Below are 15,149 nucleotides of genomic sequence, written 5' to 3'. Positions count from 1 at the left end.
CCTGTAGTATTCAGGGATGTGCAGGTTCGGTGAATTGGTCATGCTGAATTGCCTTTAGTATTCAGAGATGTGTAGGTTCGGTGAATTGGCCATGCTGAATTGCCTGTAGTATTCAGGGATCTGTAGTTTCGGAGAATTGGCCATGCTGAATTGCCTGTAGTATTCAGGCACGTGTAGGTTCAGTGAATTGGCAATACTGAAATGCCTGTAGTATTCAGGGATGTGCAGGGGTTCGGTGAGTTGGCCAGGCTGAATTGTCTGTAGTATTCAGGGATGTGCAGGTTCGGTTAGTTGGCCATGCTGAATTGTCTGTAGTATTGAGAGATTTACACGTTCGGTGAATTGGCCATGCTGAATTCCCTGTGGTATTCAAGGATGTGTAGGTTCGGTGAACTGGCCATGCTGAGTTGTCTGTAGCATTCAGGGATGTGTAGGTTCGGTGAATAGGCCAAGCTGAGCTGTTTGTAGTATTCAGGGATGTGCGGGTTCGGAGAATTGTCCATGCTGAATTGTCTGTAGTATTCAGGGATGTGCAGGTTCGGTTAGTTGGCCATGCTGAATTGGCTGTAGTATTCAGGGATGTGCAGGTTCGGTGAATTGGACATGCTGAATTGCCTGCAATTATTCAGGGATGTGCAGGTTCGGTGAATTGGCCATGCTGAATTGTCTGTAGTTTTCAGGGATGTGCAGGTTTGGTGAATTGGCCATGCTGAGTTGCACATAGTATTCAGGGATGTGCAGGTTCATTGAATTGGCCATGCTGAATTGCCTGTAGTATTCAGGGATGTGCAGGTTCAGTGAATTGACCACGCTGAATTGCATGTAGTATTCCGAGATGTGCAATTTCAGTGAATTGGCCATGCTGAATTGCCTGTAGTGTTCAGGTATGTGCAGGTTCGGTGAATTGGCCATGCTGAATTGCCTGTAGTATTCAGGGATGTGTAGGTTCGGTGAATTGGCCATGCTGAATTCCCTGTAGTATTCAGGGATGTGCAGGTTCGGTGAAGTGGCCATGCTGAATTGTCTGTAGTAATCAAGGATGTGCAGGTTCGGTGAATTGGCCATGCTGAATTGCCTGTAGTATTCAGGGATGTGCAGGTTTGGTGAATTGTCCATGCTGAATTGTCTGTAGTATTCAGGGATGTGCAGGTTCGGTGAATTGGCCATGCTGAATTGCCTGTAATTATTCAGGGATGTGCAGGTTCGGTGAATTGGCCATACTGAATTGCCTGTAGTATTCAGGGATGTGCAGGTTCAGTGAATTGACCATGCTGAATTGCCTGTAGTATTCAGAGACGTGCAGGTTCGGTGAGTTGGCCATGCTGAATTGCCTGTAGTATTCAGGGATGTGCAGGTTCGGTGAATTGGCCATGCTGAATTGCCTGTAGTATTCAGGGATGTGCAGGTTTGGTGAAGTGGCCACACTGACTTGCATGTAGTATTCAGAGATGTGCAGGTTCAGTGAATTGGCCATGCTGAATTACCTGTCGTATTCAGGTATGTGCAGGTTCGGTGAATTGGCCATGGTGAATTGCCTGTAGTATTCAGGGATGTGCAGGTTCGGTGAATTGGCCATGCTGAATTGCCTGTACTATTCAGGGATGTGCAGGTGCGGTGAATTGGCCATGCTGAATTGCCTGTAGTATTCAGAGATGCGTAGGTTCGGTGAATTGGCCATGATGAATTGCCTGTAGTATTCAGGGATCTGTAGTTTCGTAAAATTGGCCATGCTGAATTGCCTGTAGTATTCAGGCGCGTGTAGGTTCAGTGAATTGGCAATACTGAAATGCCTGTAGTATTCAGGGATGTGCAGGGGTTCGGTGAGTTGGCCAGGCTGAATTGTCTGTAGTATTCCGGGATGTGCAGGTTCGGTTAGTTGGCCATCCTGAATTGCCTGTAGTATTCAGGGATGTGCAGGTTCAGTGAATTGGCAATACTGAAATGCCTGTAGTATTCAGGGATGTGCAGGGGTTCGGTGAGTTGGCCAGGCTGAATTGTCTGTAGTATTCAGGGATGTGCAGGTTCGGTTAGTTGGCCATGCTGAATTGTCTATAGTATTGAGAGATTTACACGTTCGGTGAATTGGCCATGCTGAATTCCCTGTAGTATTCAAGGATGTGTAGGTTCGGTGAACTGGCCATGCTGAGTTGTCTGTAGCATTCAGGGATGTGTAGGTTCGGTGAATAGGCCAAGCTGAGCTGTTTGTAGTATTCAGGGATGTGCGGGTTCGGACAATTGTCCATGCTGAATTGTCTGTAGTATTCAGGGATGTGCAGGTTCGGTTAGTTGGCCATGCTGAATTGGCTGTAGTATTCAGGGATGTGCAGGATCGGTGAATTGGACGTGCTGAATTGCCTGTAGTATTCAGGGATGTGCAGGTTCGGTGAATTGGCCATGCTGAATTGACTGTAGTATTGAGAAATTTACACGTTCGGTGAATTGGCCATGCTGAATTCCCTGTAGTATTCAAGGATGTGTAAGTTCGGTGAACTGGCCATGCTGAGTTGTCTGTAGCATTCAGGGATGTGTAGGTTCGGTGAATAGGCCAAGCTGAGTTGTTTGTAGTATTTAGGGATGTGCGGGTTCGGTTATTGGCCATGCTGAATTGCCTGCAGTATTCAGGGATGTGCAGGTTCGGTGAATTGGCCATGCAGAATTGCCTGTAGTATTCAGGGATGTGCAGGTTCGATGAATTGGCAATGCTGAATTGTCTGTAGTTTTCAGGGATGTGCAGGTTCGGTGAATTGGCTAAGCTGAATTGTCTGTATTATTCAGGGATGTGCAGGTTCGGTGAATTGGCAATACTGAAATGCCTGTAGTATTCAGGGATGTGCAGGTTTGGTGAAGTGGCCATGCTGAATTATCTGTAGTATTCAAGGATGTGCAGGTTCAGTGAAGTGGCCATACTGAATTGCATGTAGTATTCAGAGATGTGCAAGTTCAGTGAATTGGCCATGCTGAATTGCCTGTAGTATTCAGGTATGTGCAGGTTCGGTGAATTGGCCATGCTGAATTGCCTGTAGTATTCAGGGATGTGTAGGTTCGGTGAATTGGCCATGCTAAATTCCCTGTAGTATTCAGGGATGTGCAGGTTCGGTGAAGTGGCCATGCTGAATTGTCTGTAGTATTCAAGGATGTGCAGGTTCGGTAAATTGGCCATGCTGAATTGCCTGTAGTATTCAGGGATGTGCAGGTTTGGTGAATTGTCCATGCTGAATTGTCTGTAGTATTCAGGGATGTGCAGTTTCGGTGAATTGGCCATGCTGAATTGCCTGTAGTATTCAGGGATGTGCAGGTTTGGTGAAGTGGCCACACTGAATTGCATGTAATATTCAGAGATGTGCAGGTTCAGTGAATTGACCATGCTGAATTGCCTGTAGTATTCAGGGATGTGCAGGTTCGGTGAATTGGCCATGCTGAATTGCCTGTAGTATTCAGGGATGTGCAGGTTTGGTAAAGTGGCCACACTGAATTGCATGTAGTATTCAGAGATGTGCAGGTTCAGTGAATTGGCCATGCTGAATTGCCTGTCGTAATCAGGGATGTGCAGGTTCGGTGAATTGGCCATGCTGAATTGCCTGTCGTATTCAGGGATGTGCAGGTTTGGTGAACTGGCCATACTGAATTGCATGTAGTATTCAGAGATGTGCAAGTTCAGTGAATTGGCCATGCTGAATTGCCTGTAGTATTCAGGGATGTGCAGGGGTTCGGTGAGTTGGCCAAACTGAATTGTCTGTAGTATTCCGGGATGTGCAGGTTCGGTTAGTTGGCCATGCTGAATTGCCTGCAGTATTCAGGGATGTGCAGGTTTGGTGAAGTGGCCATGCTGAATTGTCTGTAGTATTCAAGGATGTGCAGGTTCAGTGAAGTGGCCATACTGAATTGCATGTAGTATTCAGGTATGTGCAGGTTCGGTGAATTGGCCATGCTGAATTGCCTGAAGTATTCAGGGATGTGCAGGTTCGGTGAAGTGGCCATGCTGAATTGTCAGTAGTATTCAAGGATGTGCAGGTTCGGTGAATTGGCCATGCTGAATTGCCTGTAGTATTCAGGGATGTGCAGGTTTGGTGAAGTGGCCATGCTGAATTGTCTGTAGTATTCAGGGATGTGCAGGTTCGGTGAATTGGCCATGCTGAATTGTCTGTAATTATTCAGGGATGTGCAGGTTCGGTGAATTGACCATGCTGAAATGCCTGTAGTATTCAGAGACGTGCAGGTTCGGTGAATTGGCCATGCTGAATTGCCTGTCGTATTCAGGTATGTGCAGGTTCGGTGAATTGGCCATGGTGAATTGCCTGTAGTATTCAGGTATGTGCAGGTTCGGTGAATTGGCCATGCTGAATTGCCTGTAGTATTCAGAGATGCGTAGGTTCGGTGAATTGGCCATGAAGAATTGCCTGTAGTATTCAGGGATCTGTAGTTTCGGGGAATTGGCCATGCTGAATTGCCTGTAGTATTCAGGCGCGTGTAGGTTCAGTGAATTGGCAATTTTGAAATGCCTGTAGTATTGAGGGATGTTCAGGGGTTCGGTTTTTTGGCCAGGCTAAATTGTCTGTAGTATTCCGGGATGTGCAGGTTCGGTTAGTTGGCCATGCTGAATTGCCTGCAGTATTCAGGGATGTGCAGGTTTGGTGAACTGGCCATGCTGAATTGTCTGTAGTATTCAAGGATGTGCAGGTTCAGTGAAGTGGCCATACTGAATTGCATGTAGTATTCAGAGATGTGCAAGTTCAGTGAATTGGCCATGCTGAATTGCCTGTAGTATTCAGGTATGTGCAGGTTCGGTGAATTGGCCATGCTGAATTGCCTGTAGTATTCAGGGATGTGCAGGTTCGGTGAAGTGGCCATGCTGAATTGTCTGTAGTATTCAAGGATGTGCAGGTTCGGTGAATTGGCCATGCTGAATTGCCTGTAGTATTCAGGGATGTGCAGGTTTGGTGAAGTGGCCATGCTGAATTGTCTGTAGTATTCAGGGATGTGCAGGTTCGGTGATTTGGCCATGCTGAATTGTCTGTAATTATTCAGGGATGTGCAGGTTCGGTGAATTGGCCATACTGAATTGCCTGTAGTATTCAGGGATGTGCAGGTTCAGTGAATTGACCATGCTGAATTGCCTGTAGTATTCAGAGACGTGCAGGTTCGGTGAATTGGCCATGCTGAATTGCCTGTCGTATTCAGGTATGTGCAGGTTCGGTGAATTGGCCATGCTGAATTGCCTGTAGTATTCAGGGATGTGCAGGTTCGGTGAATTGGTCATGCTGAATTGCCTTTAGTATTCAGAGATGTGTAGGTTCGGTGAATTGGCCATGCTTAATTGCCTGTAGTATTCAGTGATCTGTAGTTTCGGAGAATTGGCCATGCTGAATTGCCTGTAGTATTCAGGCACGTGTAGGTTCAGTGAATTGGCAATACTGAAATGCTTGTAGTATTCAGGGATGTGCAGGGGTTCGGTGAGTTGGCCAGGCTGAATTGTCTGTAGTATTCAGGGATGTGCAGGTTCGGTTAGTTGGCCATGCTGAATTGTCTGTACTATTGAGAGATTTACACGTTCGGTGAATTGGCCATGCTGAGTTGTCTGTAGCATTCAGGGATGTGTAGGTTCGGTGAATAGGCCAAGCTGAGCTGTTTGTAGTATTCAGGGATGTGCGGGTTCGGAGAATTGTCCATGCTGAATTGTCTGTAGTATTCAGGGATGTGCAGGTTCGGTTAGTTGGCCATGCTGAATTGGCTGTAGTATTCAGGGATGTGCAGGTTCGGTGAATTGGACGTGCTGAATTGCCTGTAGTATTCAGGGTTGTGCAGGTTCGGTGAATTGGCCATGCTGAATTGCCTGCAATTATTCAGGGATGTGCAGTTTCGGTGAATTGGCCATGCTGAATTGTCTGTAGTTTTCAGGGATGTGCAGGTTTGGTGAATTGGCCATGCTGAATTGTCTGTAGTATTCAAGGATGTGCAGGTTCAGTGAAGTGGCCATACTGAATTGCATGTAGTATTCAGGGATGTGCAAGTTCATTGAATTGGCCATGCTGAATTGCCTGTAATATTCAGGGATGTGCAGATTTGGTGAATTGGCCATGCTGAATTGCCTGTAGTATTCAGGCTTGTGCAGGTTCGGTGAATTGGCCATGATGAATTGCCTGTAATTATTCAGGGATGTGCAGGTTCCGTGAATTGGCCATGCTGAATTGTCTGTAGTTTTCAGGGATGTGCAGGTTCGGTGAATTGGCCATGCTGAATTTCCTGTCGTATTCAGGGATGTGCAGGTTCGGCGAATTCGCCATGCTGAATTGCACATAGTATTCAGGGATGTGCAGGTTCAGTGAATTGGCCAGGCTGAATTGCCTGTAATATTCAGGGATGTGCAGATTTGGTGAATTGACCATGCTGAATTGCCTGTAGTATTCAGGCTTGTGCAGGTTCGGTGAATTGGCCATGCTGAATTGCCTGTAGAATTCAGGGCTGTGCAGGTTCGGTGAATTGGCCATGGTGAATTGCCTGTAGTATTCAGAGATGCGTAGGTTCGGTGAATTGGCCACGCTGAATTCCCTGTAGTATTCAGGGATGTGCAGGTTCGGTGAAGTGGCCATGCTCAATTGTCTGTAGTATTCAGGGATGTGCAGGTTTGGTGAAGTGGACATGCTGAATTGTCTGTAGAATTCAGGGATGTGCAGGTTCGGTGAATTGGCCGTCCTGAATTGCCTGTCGTATTCAGGGATGTGCAGGTTCAGTGAATTGACCATGCTGAATTGCCTGTAGTATTCAGAGACGTGCAGGTTCGGTGAATTGGCAATGCTGAATTGCCTGTCGTATTCAGGTATGTGCAGGTTCGGTAAATTGGCCATGGTGAATTGCCTGTAGTATTCAGGTATGTGCAGGTTCAGTGAATTGGCCATGCTGAATTGCCTGTAGTATTCAGGGATGTGCAGGTTCGGTGAATTGGTCATGCTGAATTGCCTTTAGTATTCAGAGATGTGTAGGTTCGGTGAATTGGCCATGCTGAATTGCCTGTAGTATTCAGGGATCTGTAGTTTCGGAGAATTGGCCATGCTGAATTGCCTGTAGTATTCAGGCACGTGTAGGTTCAGTGAATTGGCAATACTGAAATGCCTGTAGTATGCAGGGATGTGCAGGGGTTCGGTGAGTTGGCCATGCTGAGTTGTCTGTAGCATTCAGGGATGTGTAGGTTCGGTGAATAGGCCAAGCTGAGCTGTTTGTAGTATTCAGGGATGTGCGGGTTCGGAGAATTGTCCATGCTGAATTGTCTGTAGTATTCAGGGATGTGCAGGTTCGGTTTGTTGGCCATGCTGAATTGGCTGTAGTATTCAGGGATGTGCAGGTTCGGTGAATTGGACGTGCTGAATTGCCTGTAGTATTCAGGTATGTGCAGGTTCGGTGAATTGGCCATGCTGAATTGCCTGTAATTATTCAGGGATGTGCAGGTTCGGTGAATTGGCCATGCTGAATTGTCTGTAGTTTTCAGGGATGTGCAGGTTTGGTGAATTGGCCATGCTGAGTTGCACATAGTATTCAGGGATGTGCGGGTTCGGTGAATTGGCCATGCTGAATTGCCTGTAATATTCAGGGATGTGCAGATTTGGTGAATTGGCCATGCTGAATTGCCTGTAGTATTCAGGCTTGTGCAGGTTCGGTGAATTGGCCATGCTGAATTGCCTGTAATTTTTCAGAGATGTGCAGGTTCCGTGAATTGGCCATGCTGAATTGCCTGTCGTATTCAGGGATGTGCAGGTTCGGTGAATTCGCCATGCTGAATTTCACATAGTATTCAGGGATGTGCAGGTTCAGTGAATTGGCCAGGCTGAATTGCCTGTAATATTCAGGGATGTGCAGTTTTGGTGAATTGACCATGCTGAATTGCCTGTAGTATTCAGGCTTGTGCAGGTTCGGTGAATTGGCCATGCTGAATTGCCTGTAGTATTCAGGGATGTGCAGGTTCGGTGAATTGGCCATGCTCTAGTATTCAGAGATGCGTAGGTTCGGTGAATTGGCCACGCTGAATTCCCTGTAGTATTCAGGGATGTGTAGGTTCGGTGAAGTGGCCATGCTCAATTGTCTGTAGTATTCAAGGATGTGCAGGTTCGGTGAATTGGCCATGCTGAATTGCGTGTAGTATTCAGGGATGTGCAGGTTTGGTGAAGTGGCCATGCTGAATTGTCTGTAGTATTCAGGGATGTGCAGGTTTGGTGAATTGGCCATGCTGAATTGACTGTAATTATTCAGGGATGTGCAGATTCGGTGAATTGGCCGTACTGAATTGCCTGTCGTATTCAGGGATGTGCAGTTTCAGTGAATTGACCATGCTGAATTGCCTGTAGTATTCAGAGACGTGCAGGTTCGGTGAATTGGCCATGCTGAATTGCCTGTAGTATTCAGTGATGTGCAGGTTCAGTGAATTGGCCATGCTGAATTGTCTGTAGTATTCAGGGATGTGCAGGTTTGGTGAAGTGGCCACACTGAATTGCATGTAGTACTCAGAGATGTGCAGGTTCAGTGAATTGGCCATGCTGAATTGCCTGTCGTATTCAGGTATGTGCAGGTTCGGTGAATTGGCCATGGTGAATTGCCTGTAGTATTCAGGGATGTGCAGTTTCGGTGAATTGGACATGCTGAATTGCCTGTAGTATTCAGGGATGTGCAGGTTCGTTGAATTGGTCATGCTGAATTGCCTTTAGTATTCAGAGATGTGTAGGTTCGGTGAATTAGCCATGCTGAATTGCCTGTTGTATTCAGGGATCTGTAGGTTCGGAGAATTGGCCATGCTGAATTGCCTGTAGTATTCAGGCACGTGTAGGTTCAGTGAATTAGCAATACTGAAATGCCTGTAGTATTCAGGGATGTGCAGGGGTTCGGTGAGTTGGCCAGGCTGAATTGACTGTAGTATTCAGGGATGTGCAGGTTCGGTGAATTGGCCATGCTGAATTTTCTGTAGTATTCAGGGATGTACAGGTTTGGTGAAGTGGCCACACTGAATTGCACGTAGAATTCAGGGATGTGCCGGTTCAGTGAATTGACCATGCTGAATTGCCTGTAGTATTCAGAGATGTGCAGGTTCAGTGAATTGGCCATGCTGAATTGCCTGTCGTATTCAGTTATGTGCAGGTTCGGGGACTTGGCCATGCTGAATTGCCTGTAGTATTCAGGGATGTGCAGGTTCGGTGAATTGGTCATGCTGAATTGCCTTTAGTATTCAGAGATATGTAGGTTCGGTGAATTGGCCATGCTGAATTGCCTGTAGTATTCAGGGATCTGTAGTTTCGGAGAATTGCCCATGATAAATTGCCTGTAGTATTCAGGCACGTGTAGGTTCAGTGAATTGGCAATACTGAAATGCCTGTAGTATTCAGGGATGTGCAGGGGTTCGGTGAGTTGGCCATGCTGAATTGTCTGTAGTATTGAGAGAGTTTCACGTTCGGTGAATTGGCCATGCTGAATTCCCTGTAGTATTCAAGGATGTGTAGGTTCGGTGAACTGGCCATGCTGAGTTATCTGTAGCATTCAGGGATGTGTAGGTTCGGTGAATTGGCCATGCTGAATTGCCTATAATATTCTAAGATGTGTAGGTTCGGTGAATTGGCCATGCTGAATTGCCTGTACTATTCAGGGATGTGCAGGTTCGGTGAATTGGACATGCTGAATTGCCTGTAGTATTCAGGGATTTGCAGGTTCGGTGAATTGGTCATGCTGAATTGCCTTTAGTATTCAGAGATGTGTAGGTTCGGTGAATTGGCCATGCTGAATTGCCTGTAGTATTCAGGGATCTGTAGTTTCGGAGAATTGGCCATGCTGAATTGCCTGTAGTATTCAGGCACGTGTAGGTTCAGTGAATTGGCAATACTGAAATGCCTGTAGTATTCAGGGATGTGCAGGGGTTCGGTGAGTTGGCCATGCTGAGTTGTCTGTAGCATTCAGGGATGTGTCGGTTCGGTGAATAGGCCAAGCTGAGCTGTTTGTAGTATTCAGGGATGTGCGGGTTCGGAGAATTGTCCATGCTGAATTGTCTGTAGTATTCAGGGATGTGCAGGTTCGGTTAGTTGGCATGTTGAATTGGCTGTAGTATTCAGGGATGTGCAGGTTCGGTGAATTGGACGTGCTGAATTGCCTGTAGTATTCAGGGTTGTGCAGGTTCGGTGAATTGGCCATGCTGAATTGCCTGTAGTATTCAGGCTTGTGCAGGTTCGGTGAATTGGCCATGCTGAATTGCCTGTAATTATTCAGGGATGTGCAGGTTCCGTGAATTGGCCATGCTGAATTGCCTGTCGTATTCAGGGATGTGCAGGCTCGGTGAAATCGCCATGCTGAATTGCACATCATATTCAGGGATGTGCAGGTTCAGTGAATTGGCCAGGCTGAATTGCCTGTAATATTCAGGGATGTGCAGTTTTGGTGAATTGACCATGCTGAATTGCCTGTAGTATTCAGGCTTGTGCAGGTTCGGTGAATTGGCCATGCTGAATTGCCTGTAGAATTCAGGGCTGTGCAGGTTCGGTGAATTGGCCATGCTGAATTGCCTATAGCATTCTGAGATGTGTAGGTTCGGTGAATTGGCCATGCTGAATTGCCTGTAGTATTCAGGGATGTGCAGGTTCGGTGAATTGGCCATGCTGAATTGCCTGTCGTATTCAGGTATGTGCAGGTTCGGTGAATTGGCCATGGTGAATTGCCTGTAGTATTCAGTGGTGTGCAGGTTTGGTGAAGTGGCCACACTGAATTGCATGTAGTATTCAGAGATGTGCAGGTTCAGTGAATTGGCCATGCTGAATTGCCTGTCGTATTCAGGTATGTGCAGGTTCGGTGAATTGGCCATGGTGAATTGCTTGTAGTGTTCAGGGATGTGCAGTTTCGGTGAATTGGACATGCTGAATTGCCTGTAGTATTCAGGGATGTGCAGGTTCGGTGAATTGGTCATGCTGAATTGCCTTTAGTATTCAGAGATGTGTAGGTTCGGTGAATTGCCCATGCTGAATTGCCTGTAGTATTCAGGGATCTGTCGGTTCGGAGAATTGGCCATGCTGAATTGCCTGTAGTATTCAGGCACGTGTAGGTTCAGTGAATTGGCAATACTGAAATGCCTGTAGTATTCAGGGATGTGCAGGGGTTCGGTGAGTTGGCCAGGCTGAATTGACTGTAGTATTGAGAGATTTACACGTTCGGTGAATTGGCCATGCTGAATTCCCTGTAGTATTCAAGGATGTGTAGGTTCGGTGAACTGGCCATGCTGAGTTGTCTGTAGCATTCAGGGATGTGTAGGTTCGGTGAATAGGCCAAGCTGAGTTGTTTGTTGTATTCAGGGATGTGCGGGTTCGGAGAATTGTCCATGCTGAATTGTCTGTAGTATTCAGGGATGTGCAGGTTCGGTGTGTTGGCCATGCTGAATTGGCTGTAGTATTCAAGGATGTGCAGGTTCGGTGAATTGGACATTCTGAAATGCCTGTAGTATTCTGGGATGTGCAGGTTCGGTGAATTGGCCATGCTGAATTGCCTGTAATTATTCAGGGATGTGCAGGTTCGGTGAATTGGCCATGCTGAATTGTCTGTAGTTTTCAGGGATGTGCAGGTTTGGTGAATTGGCCATGCTGAATTGCACATAATATTCAGGGATGTGCAGGTTCAGTGAATTGGCCATGCTGAATTGCCTGTAATATTCAGGGATGTGCAGATTTGGTGAATGGCCATGCTGAATTGCCTGTAATTATTCAGGGATGTGCAGGTTCGGTGAATTGGCCATGCTGAATTGCCTGTAATATTCAGGGATGTGCAGATTTGGTGAATTGGCCATGCTGAATTGCCTGTAATTATTCAGGGATGTGCAGGTTCGGTGAATTGAATATGCTGAATTGCCTGTAGTATTCTGGGATGTGCAGGTTCGGTGAATTGGCCGTGCTGAATTGCCTGTAATATTCAGGGATGTGCAGATTTGGTGAATTGGCCATGCTGAATTGCCTGTAGTATTCATGCTTGTGCAGGTTCGGTGAATTGGCCATGCTGAAATGCCTGTAGTATTCAGGGCTGTGCACGTTCGGTGAATTGGCCATGCTGAATTGCCTATAGTATTCTGAGATGTGTCGTTTAGGTGAATTGGCCATGCTGAATTGCCTGTAGTATTCAGGGATGTGCAGGTTTGGTGAAGTGGCCATGCTGAATTGTCTGTAGTATTCAGGGTTGTGCAGGTTCGGTGAATTGGCCATGCTGAATTGCCTGTAATTATTCAGGGATGTGCAGGTTCGGTGAATTGGCCATACTGAATTGCCTGTAGTATTCAGGGATGTGCAGGTTCAGTGAATTGACCATGCTGAATTGCCTGTAGTATTCAGAGACGTGCAGGTTCGGTGAATTGGCCATGCTGAATTGCCTGTAGTATTCAGGCTTGTGCAGGTTCGGTGAATTGGCCATGCTGAATTGCCTGTAATTATTCAGGGGATGTGCAGGTTCCGTGAATTGGCCATGCTGAATTGTCTGTAGTTTTCAGGGATGTGCAGGTTCGGTGAAGTGGCCATGCTGAATTGTCTGTAGTATTCAAGGATGTGCAGGTTCGGTGAATTGGCCATGCTGAATTGCCTGTAGTATTCAGGGATGTGCAGGTTTGGTGAAGTGGCCATGCTTAAATGTCTGTAGTATTCAGGGATGTGCAGGTTCGGTGAATTGGCCATGCTGAATTGCCTGTAATTATTCAGGGATGTGCAGATTCGGTGAATTGGCCATACTGAATTGCCTGTTGTATTCAGGGATGTGCAGGTTCAGTGAATTGACCATGCTGAATTGCCTGTAGTATTCAGAGACGTGCAGGTTCGGTGAATTGGCCATGCTGAATTGCCTGTAGTATTCAGTGATGTGCAGGTTCAGTGAATTGGCCATGCTGAATTGCCGATAGTATTCTGAGATGTGTCGTTTCGGTGAATTGGGCATGCTGAATTGCCTGTAGTATTCAGGGATGTGCAGGTTTGGTGAAGTGGCCATGCTGAATTGTCTGTAGTATTCAGGGTTGTGCAGGTTCGGTGAATTGGCCATGCTGAATTGCCTGACGTATTCACGGATGTGCAGGTTTGGTGAAGTGGCCATGCTTAAATGTCTGTAGTATTCAGGGATGTGCAGGTTCGGTGAATTGGCCATGCTGAATTGCCTGTAATTATTCAGGGATGTGCAGATTCGGTGAATTGGCCATACTGAATTGCCTGTAGGATTCAGGGATGTGCAGGTTCAGTGAATTGACCATGCTGAATTGCCGGTAGTATTCAGAGACGTGCAGGTTCGGTGAATTGGCCATGCTGAATTGCCTGTAGTATTCAGTGATGTGCAGGTTCTGTGAATTGGCCATGCTGAATTGTCTGTAGTATTCAGGGATGTGCAGGTTTGGTGAAGTGGCCACACTGAATTGCATGTAGTACTCAGAGATGTGCAGGTTCAGTGAATTGGCCATGCTGAATTGCCTGTAGTATTCAGGGATGTGCAGGTTTGGTGAAGTGGCCATGCTGAATTGTCTGTAGTATTCAGGGATGTGCAGGTTCGGTGAATTAGCCATGCTGAATTGCCTGTAATTATTCAGGGATGTGCAGATTCGGTGAATTGGCCATACTGAATTGCCTGTGGTATTCAGGGATGTGCAGGTTCAGTGAATTGACCATGCTGAATTGCCTGTAGTATTCAGAGACGTGCAGGTTCGGTGAATTGGCCATGCTGAATTGCCTGTAGTATTCAGTGATGTGCAGGTTCAGTGAATTGGCCATGCTGAATTGTCTGTAGTATTCAGGGATGTGCAGGTTTGGTGAAGTGGCCACACTGAAATGCATGTAGTACTCAGAGATGTGCAGGTTCAGTGAATTGGCCATGCTGAATTGCCTGTCGTATTCAGGTATGTGCATGTTCGGTGAATTGGCCATGGTGAATTGCCTGTAGTATTCAGGGGTGTGCAGGTTTGGTGAAGTGGCCACACTGAATTGCATGTAGTATTCAGAGATGTGCAGGTTCAGTGAATTGGCCATGCTGAATTGCCTGTCGTATTCAGGTATGTGCAGGTTCGGTGAATTGGCCATGGTGAATTGCCTGTAGTATTCAGGGATGTGCAGTTTCGGTGAATTGGACATGCTGAATTGCCTGTAGTATTCAGGGATGTGCAGGTTCGGTGAATTGGTCATGCTGAATTGCCTTTAGTATTCAGAGATGTGTAGGTTCGGTGAATTAGCCATGCTGAATTGCCTGTAGTATTCAGGGATCTGTAGGTTCGGAGAATTGGCCATGCTGAATTGCCTGTAGTATTCAGGCACGTGTAGGTTCAGTGAATTGGCAATACTGAAATGCCTGTAGTATTCAGGGATGTGCAGGGGTTCGGTGAGTTGGCCAGGCTGAATTGACTGTAGTATTCAGGGATGTGCAGGGGTTCGGTGAGTTGGCCATGCTGAATTGTCTGTAGTATTGAGAGATTTACACGTTCGGTGAACTGGCCATGCTGAATTCCCTGTAGTATTCAAGGATGTGTAGGTTCGGAGAACTGGCCATGCTGAGTTGTCTGTAGCATTCAGGGATGTGTAGGTTCGGTGAATTGGCCATGCTGAATTGCCTATAATATTCTAAGATGTGTAGGTTCGGTGAATTGGCCATGCTGAATTGCCTGTACTATTCAGGGATGTGCAGGTTCGTTGAATTGGACATGCTGAATTGCCTGTAGTATTCAGAGATGCGTAGGTTCGGTGAATTGGCCACGCTGAATTCCCTGTCGTATTCAGGGTTGTGCAGGTTCGGTGAATTGACCATGCTGAATTGCCTGTAGTATTCAGAGACGTGCAGGTTCGGTGAATTGGCCATGCTGAATTGCCTGTAGTATTCAGTGATGTGCAGGTTCAGTGAATTGGCCATGCTGAATTGTCTGTAGTATTCAGGGATGTGCAGGTTTGGTGAAGTGGCCACACTGAATTGCATGCAGTACTCAGAGATGTGCAGGTTGAGTGAATTGGCCATGCTGAATTGCCTGTAGTATTCAGGGATGTGCAGGTTTGGTGAAGTGGCCATGCTGAATTGTCTGTAGTATTCAGGGATGTGCAGGTTCGGTGAATTAGCCATGCTGAATTGCCTGTAATTATTCAGGGATGTGCAGATTCGGTGAATTGGCCATACTGAATTGCCTGTGGTATTCAGGGATG

The sequence above is a fragment of the Chiloscyllium punctatum genome, chromosome 42 (assembly GCF_047496795.1).
Source record: "Chiloscyllium punctatum isolate Juve2018m chromosome 42, sChiPun1.3, whole genome shotgun sequence".
NCBI classification, from domain to species: domain Eukaryota; kingdom Metazoa; phylum Chordata; class Chondrichthyes; order Orectolobiformes; family Hemiscylliidae; genus Chiloscyllium; species Chiloscyllium punctatum.
This window is presented reverse-complemented; position numbering follows the sequence as displayed.